At 41.3% G+C, this 7,796-nt stretch overlaps 1 protein-coding gene across 2 annotated transcripts in view; it reads left to right on the top strand.

The window, feature by feature from the left end:
• The first annotated feature begins 807 nt into the window (after positions 1-807).
• GUCY1A1 (guanylate cyclase 1 soluble subunit alpha 1) overlaps positions 808-7,796 on the top strand; it is a 30,177-nt gene continuing 23,188 nt past the window's right edge. Inside the window, exon 1 of one of the 2 annotated variants that reach the window (XM_072336418.1) lies at positions 808-947. The gene's annotated coding sequence lies outside the window, so the exon portion shown is untranslated. The remainder of the gene's footprint in view (positions 948-7,796) is intronic. The other variant, XM_072336419.1, reaches the window with a different exon arrangement.

The following is a 7,796-nucleotide window of genomic DNA, read 5'->3' as shown; positions in this document are numbered from 1 at the left end:
ATGGAGCTCCCCCAAACCCATCTTTCAGTGCACCATGGCTGTTTTTCTTGGTGAAATCTTCTGTTTGCTCCCATGTGACTCCATAGAGCAATAATCCTCCCAGAAGGTTGGTCAGTGATAACTGTCCCAGCCCAACATGATTAACATTTCCAACCAGGACTTCTTGGGCTCCATTGGTGATTTCAAACTTGTGAAGCTGTGTTTCATTGCTGACAGTAGTTAAGAATATTATTGCAGACCTGGGTAGCTTTGTAAAAAGCATGTGATGAATTTGTGTTCTAAATCAAGCTTGACTTGGCATGCCACTGTTCTGAAATCAATTTAATCATTCTATTCTCTGCTTAGTTTTATTGGGAGAGGCACCGTGTCTCATCCTCACCGCTTAACTGGTGGTTACAATGCTCACACATCAAAGCTATAGTGAAAATGCGCATATTGTATACATAAAAATATGGACTGTCACCAGCAACAAGTAATTCTAAGCTCTGCCAGCAAACCACGAACAAAACGAAGCCGGCAGCACCCGACTGTCACACCGGAGAGCGTTCAGAAAGACACTCGCGTGGGAAAGATATCCAATAGTCGCAGCTTCCCGCCACCTCCTACTCCGATACAACCCGCGGCCAGAAGCTCCGCGCAGCCGGACATCTCTCCCCTCGCCCAGGCCCGCGCGTCGCCGCCAAGGGGAGACGTTCGTGGCGCTGGGGGCCGCACGCGTCCCCTCGGACCGCCGCCGCCCCCGCCGCGGCTCGGGGCCGCCCGGGCAGCCCTGATTGGGCCCGCGGGGAGGCCCCTCCCGCAGGGCCTCCACCCCCCCCGCCCGGGCCGGCCTCGCGTCGCGCTGCGCCCGCTCCCCAAATACATCTTGGCGGCGCCGGGGAGCGCAGCGGAGCCGTGCCCAGAGCCCTCCGCGGGGCCGCGCGTCGGCGGGCAGCCCAAGCGCCATGGTGAGTTAGCGGCGGTTCGGTGGGGCCGGGGTGCGGCGCGGCGGGGACCCTGGACAGCGCTGGGACAGGAACAGCTGGGCCGGGGGGCTCGGGCGGGCGGCACGGGAGCCGACCCCCGGCAGCGGGGGGCGCGGGGAGCCCCCCCCCCTGGCCAGAGCCACTCAGCCAGAGCCCCTCGGCCAAACGTGAACCGGAGCGCGGTACGGTGCGGTTCGTCCCTGGGAGCGATCGGAGGGGCGGCGCGGGGCTCGAGCCACCGGGGGCCTTTGTGCATTGTGCGGGTTTCTAAGAATTCGCCAGCTGACAGTGCCCGCCGAGCTAACTGCAGCCATTCGGACTGGCTGTACTGCTTCACAATTAGGCGAGCTCTCTTATCTCGTTTGCAGCGCGATTCACATTGTTGCACTTCATGAATTTGACACAAGCCTGACATTGAATCACGTAGTTAAACCCTAACAATAACTTCGCTTTTGCGGGTATTGAGTGCTTTCTATTTGTCGTATTCCTATTTTATTGACTGTATTTCCTATTGTATTGTATTCCTCAGGATTGGCAGTTCACTTTTTGCAGTCGATTTCCGTAGCTTAACTATTTTTCCTACTTTGTCGAGGCTTGTAATTGCAATTGGGAGTGGCTAGAGCTAGCTGTTTCTGTGGTTCAGGCTCAGTGAACATGACTAGCCCAGGGCCACTAGTCCCTTTATAAAATCATCTGTTAACATTTGCATTGCTTGAGACGTTTTTCTCTCAAATGTAGAGGAATACCTTCATCTACCATTTGTTCTTTCTAGTGCTTCATCCAATGCTACTCCTACAATGGGTTTATTTTTCAGAGCTAGTTGCTTCTGCTATGTATATAGTGAGCTGGCTTAATTATGCACAGAAGATGAGCAGACAGGGGAAAAATGTCCCAGGTGAAGATGTGATATTGATATTGCTATATTGGTGTGAAATGAACTGGTTTGGAATGCTGTTCTGAGCTCATTCGCTTCCATTGGAGTATGGATTACAATGTGCTATGTCCAAGTTGGTCTAAAGAGATGTGGTGAAACTTTTGATTGTTGAAATATCAGTAGAGAAAAAGACATTTTTGCTCACTTGGAATTTCAATTGTAAAGTCTCAGTCAACAGTTGTAATGGAGCAATTATTCATTAGTGTAAATTGCAACAGAACAAGTGCAAGTGTTCAATTATCTTGCTGTTAGTAGAAGACAGTGTATTACTTATTAGGAAATGGCATAATCTTTTAGATTTTCCTAAGACAGAATTCCCAATGAAGCCCGTCCCTTTTCCTGTAGTTAAGGATAAGATGACTTGTTTCCAAATTGCAGAAAGTAGGAGCAAGGTAATGAATACTTCAGATCGCATAAATAGGTGCATTCCTTTCTAGCACTAGGAGCAAAAGGTGGTGACAGCCCATACTGGAAAGAGATTCCAGTAGCAGGCTGTTTTTCAAAGTTAATCAGAAAATTTAGGCAATTGAAGCATCCAGGGAACAAGTGAAAATACATTACAAATGCATGCATGGGATGTTCTCCTCACTGTGAAGTTTCTTGCTTGGATTGTGTTGCTCTCTCACTACATCTGAATGTACACTCATAGCTCTGATGAGTACTCTTTTGCTTTGCCAGTAGCAAGAACCTTAAATGAACTAGATGATTTTAAGGGAACATGAGAAATACTATAATGGTGATATAAGAGATTTCACACTGTACATTCTCAGAAGAGAAAAGCAATTGCTGGTATCATGCTGATCCAAATTATCCAGGAAAAGTAAGAAAAGAGAAGGGAAACCATATCTTGAGATCTCTTGTTTTTGTTTGTTTTGTGGAATTATGTAGCCCACAGCTCTTATGACTCATGGCAGTGCAAGAGTATGAGGCAAACACTGCAGGGGAAACCGAATTTAGTTCTATAGTGTTATTTTTAATCCCATTTATTTATTTATTTATTTTGCCATAATCAACAAAATTGCTCACCATCACTTGTCCCATTGGTTCAGTTTTCTGTCTGAGTGTCCAGTAGATAAAGAGCTATGAAATGAAAAATGAGAAGTCAAGGCTGGTATTCATGTTGCGTCCATAGAAGCAAGTACTAAAGTCATGTGTCTTTGTCATATTCTGGTGAATGTTTGTTTAAAACTATGTCTATGACCGCTCTATGACACTCCGTTTCAGAACAGACCCCCTACTGAAATCAAAACATAAATAAGAATCTATAAAAAAAAAAATGCTCAGCACAACAGAAGCGATCAAAACCTGGCTGTGTCATATAATAAAAGGTTATGTCACAGCCACTATGAAGATGAATGCTGTCTGACTGAAATTCTAAACTGACATCAAGAAGCAAAGGAAGCAGTGCAAGAACTCAAGGTAGATTCTGTAGAAAGCGAAGCTATTTTTCCTTTTAATTGAAATGAGCTGTTTCAACAAAAGTATGTTGTAAACTATGCTAAATAGAAAATAAAAAAGAATATTGAGCACTGCAATAACCAGTTGCAATATTCTAAGTTATAAGCAAGGAAATATGTCTTACAAGGTACTTGGCCACTTTTTTCTGTCTATTCTCTAGACAACCAGGTTTGCATTTTTTGTATAAACTTGTTCAGTGGAGAAAATTTCTGTATAGTTTTTTAAAAAGGTTTTAAAATAGTTATAAGAAACTACAGAATAAACTTCATAGACTTTATTTTTTATATTATTTATCTGTTTTTTTGTTTTGTTTTGTTTTTTAATAATGATATCTAGACATCATTGTTTCACCTTGTCTATTTTATTAGTAACTGGAAATTAAGCTATTTGGAGCCTGCATCAGAGTTTCCTTGCTGGAGTTCCTTGTGCACTCTGTGCTATTTCCTTTTTTAATGTCTTTGTGTGTTTATTACATTTAGATGCATAGCTTTTCAATTATGGTTTTTTTGCACTTGAAGTTTAAATTGAGTCAAATCTCAAATTTGACATTACTTTGGGTGTTACTTTCATTGGGTTTTCCGCATCTGAGCTGTATTTATACTATGTATTCAGTGAGACTTCCAAACTAGTTGTACCAGTTGATAGAGTTTTATCTTATCAGTGTTCAGGTATAAGTCTTTGTACAAGAAAAAGAACCAACACTTTTTGGGACAGAGTATTAATATGTGTTCCATTTTAAAATGTCTGTAGGATTTATGCACACGGATAAATGGGATAAGGCTAGGGTTTAAACAACTGTTCCTTTTTTGTTTGGTCAGTCATTTTTTTTATTGTGGTTGTTTTTGTTTTTCTCTAATGAAGATGGGAAGATTTGCTAGAGACAGCAGGTTTTATATTACGTTTCTGCTTATTGATCAATGAATCAATTGCAAAGACCATGTTAATATCTTTAAAGAGTCTTTTAACTTGTAACAAAATATCAACTGCTATTCATTCGATAGCATCCTGTTCTTCCAATTCTTAGGTTGTCCTAGTCAGGTGATGCCACTGCTCAGTCAGTAATAGTGTTTCCAAGTCAATTTAGTTCATTTTTGCCCTATAGTTCATAGAGTATCCTTATACATTTTTGTACACATGGAGTTCAGAGCAATCTGACTTCTACTCTTATTTACTTATTAAGTTGTCTTTACTTATTCATTTGTTATGGAGGGCAGATTCCGTTGCTGTCAGATGTTCTGCTGCTTCATTACCTAATTCAGAGCAAAGATGTTCTCTAGGAATTAATTTTACTTCCCTATAAAGAAGTCTCACTGTGTCCTCTTCACTGCTGTAGACCCCAAATAACTGTGAGGTGTAGCGCTTCCACAGGCTTTCAGTCTTTGAGATAACTTCACCTTATGAGTGTATAGATTTTTTGGGATACTCACACTTATTTTTTAGTTTGTATTTCTTATGACATGGTAGTTTGGTTAAATGGAATCAGTGCCTCTGCTAAGATTACAGCTTTCATGTTTAAGTGTAGGGTAGACTAGCACTTCCGTTTTATTGAAATCTCCCCTTCATACTTCATAGTCTCAAGGCTACTTTTAGGAACTCACCCAGCTTCTTGAACCTGGCAGCATTATCATTATTCTTGATTTCACGATTCTTGATTTACAGACACGATTCTTGATTTAATTGCTCTAATTCAAGGATTGATTCTCTTGTATATTCATTCCAAAAGTAGCTGTTCCAAGAGAATGGTACCCTGCTAGTAAAAGCATTCAGACAAATGCAAATCAGCACCAGTAGACTGTTTTCCCACAGGCAACATGCTGAACCTAGCTGATAAGCAAGCAGTAGCCTTACATGTTATGTCTGAGAGGGCTGTTCTTTCACCATCCCCCCTTTGACTGTACCTCTCACTGCGTAGAGAATACCGTGCTCTCTCTGCTTGAGTGCCAGATATTTTTTCTCTGCCTTTGAACAAGGGGAAAAATACCTGAAGGACTGCACCACAGCGTGTGGCTGTGGGGCACTAGGCAGCCTGAAGCTGTCTCTTGGGGCTGTTTGCCTGTGACTTGCACTTTATGCATGACTATGCCCATTGATTGTTTCAGCTAAGTCCATATAGAAAATAGGTCAGCCATGCAGTGGCTCAGGAATAGAGCTTTAATTGTGTGGGCTGTAATATAGAAAGCAGGGTGTGTGCATTATCATGGAAGAGGCTGGAGGCAGTTCCAAAGATTTTATCAAGCATTGTGGAATCTAGCCCTTAGACAGCTATTTGTATTATAGAGTTACAGGGAATATTCCGTGCAAGTCATCCAACTGTTTCAGTGTAAGTAAAAAACTCTTACAGTAAGGCAATGAGTTAAAATCTTCTTTTTTCCCCCCGCAAATGGAAACTGAAGCAAACATACGCTTATGAAGCGAACCTCTTCTTTAGTCCCATTCTAAGACACTAAGACTGAAAATATATCAGTCTCTTGGAGAAATGATATTTTGTGGGGATCCTGCTGATGGTTTTAGTGCAGTTTAATTCTAGAATGTCATGGATTCCAGAGGGTGCAGTAAAAGACGGTTATCGTGGTGCCACACACAAATGGATGCTGCTGAACTCTCCACTTTTAATCAGCAATAGTACAGGTTTTGAGATCCCAGGGGCAGGTGTGTTGGTTTGTTTTTTGTTTTTTTTTAATGCATATTAAACAGGAATACATTGTGTGGAGGAAACTGCCTTTCTAATGCTGTTTGAGGTAAAAATGTTTAATTTCACTTTAACCTTGCGTTTCACTTGGTTCTTGATACAGACAGAAACTGACAAAAGCTGTTCAAGGGGAGTGGATTTCTCTCTTCAGCAAATGCAGAAACCCTTCACACATGAGAGAACATTGTAAAAGGCACTGGCAGGACACCTCAGCAAGATTTCCAGTTTGTTACTTGGAAAAATTGAGATTTTGCATTTCCTAACAGTTATTAGACATCTTGAAAACAGAGGACAATGTACCCAGTAGCAATCTTGCCTAGTAGGGAGGGGTATCTGCTAAAAGCTGTGTGGCTCTGTAGTCTTGGCTGCAGGCGCTCTGGAGCCTAAAATACACGTTGCAGTTGTTGTTTTAAATAGAACTGCTAAAAATGGCAAAATTTCCATGTCTTTAGAGAAAGCATGCATCAATCTAACTTTTACTTTAACGTTTTTGTTTTTCCTTTTTGCATAACTTGCCTTCATAGTTTTCCATTTGCACAGACAAGTTGTGAGTGCAATACCATTGGCCTCTAACAGAGAAAAATGCTCGGCTAATCAAAAAACTGTTCAAGTTTTGGTGAAAATAGCCAACAAAGCATGTTGAAAATTAGGATTTTAAAATTTCCTTATGGGGAAGAATGGTATGAAGGGAAGGGTAGTTTTGGGGCTTGTCAAAAAATCATGACAGGAGTGATCACAATTAATTTTAGACTGAATGAACTTTTACTGAGGGTAATTTGTGCAAGTCAGTTGAGGAGAGACACGTTCACTTCTTAGTCCAACTGCAGTTTTTCTTGTGTGATCACTGGCGTATCTCATTGCCTCACTTTTAAAAGAGGCATAGTAACACTTTGTATCCCATTTTTGGATATTATTTGCTATTCAGAGGACAAGCTCTTCAAGCCAAATAATAATCTTTTACTATATTTTTGTGTATGTCCCTGATCTTAATTTGGGCCTTTTGGAAAGTTAAACAAATACTTCACCTAGCAACGGTAGTAGAGAAAAAGCAGTAACTCCATCAGAATGCAAGATTGCATTGGCACAATTTCTCAGCTAAGCATTCTGTCCAAGGATAAACCCATCAGACAGAAAGTTGGATAACAATATTTCAGTTAAAGCAAAGACTCCATAGGAATTGTCATTTGTTGACCAAGCATCAGTCCCACTAACTGAACGGTGGCCTTCTTGATTGCTGAAATGTCATTCAGTAGTTCCTTTCTCAGACAGAAACATTTGATTGTGTGGTGGAAATGAAATACTGTGTGGGAGATGCATCTTTCAGTTGTGAGTTACGCATGGCTTGCAAAACATTTTAATAGGTGTGTGAGACAGAGGCTACATCTACTGCTTGACACTGACAATCTCCAGCTGATCTGAAAATTAGCATCAGCTTAGATGAGCTCTGCACTTAGTCTGCATGTCACGTACTCCAGATCATGAGAGATGGAGCATGATAGTCAAGTAATGTGGAAAAAGTCACTGGCCACATGAATGGTAAATTTTAGAACTAATAGAGTCACAGCTTAGTCAGAATTTGAAATGCAGAAGTTTACCAGGATTGAGAGAATGGGAGACATCATGACAAATACATATTATTCCCTCATAAGAGTAGAGACTGGCACTAGGAAGTAAAATTTGTTTTTTGACTGTTAATTGGTATAGCATAGGAAATGTGGTTTCATACCTTCCTTCCTGTTTCTCTTTGGAA

The sequence above is a fragment of the Excalfactoria chinensis genome, chromosome 4 (genome assembly GCF_039878825.1).
Source record: "Excalfactoria chinensis isolate bCotChi1 chromosome 4, bCotChi1.hap2, whole genome shotgun sequence".
Lineage (NCBI taxonomy): Eukaryota > Metazoa > Chordata > Aves > Galliformes > Phasianidae > Excalfactoria > Excalfactoria chinensis.
This window is presented reverse-complemented; position numbering and strand designations above follow the sequence as displayed.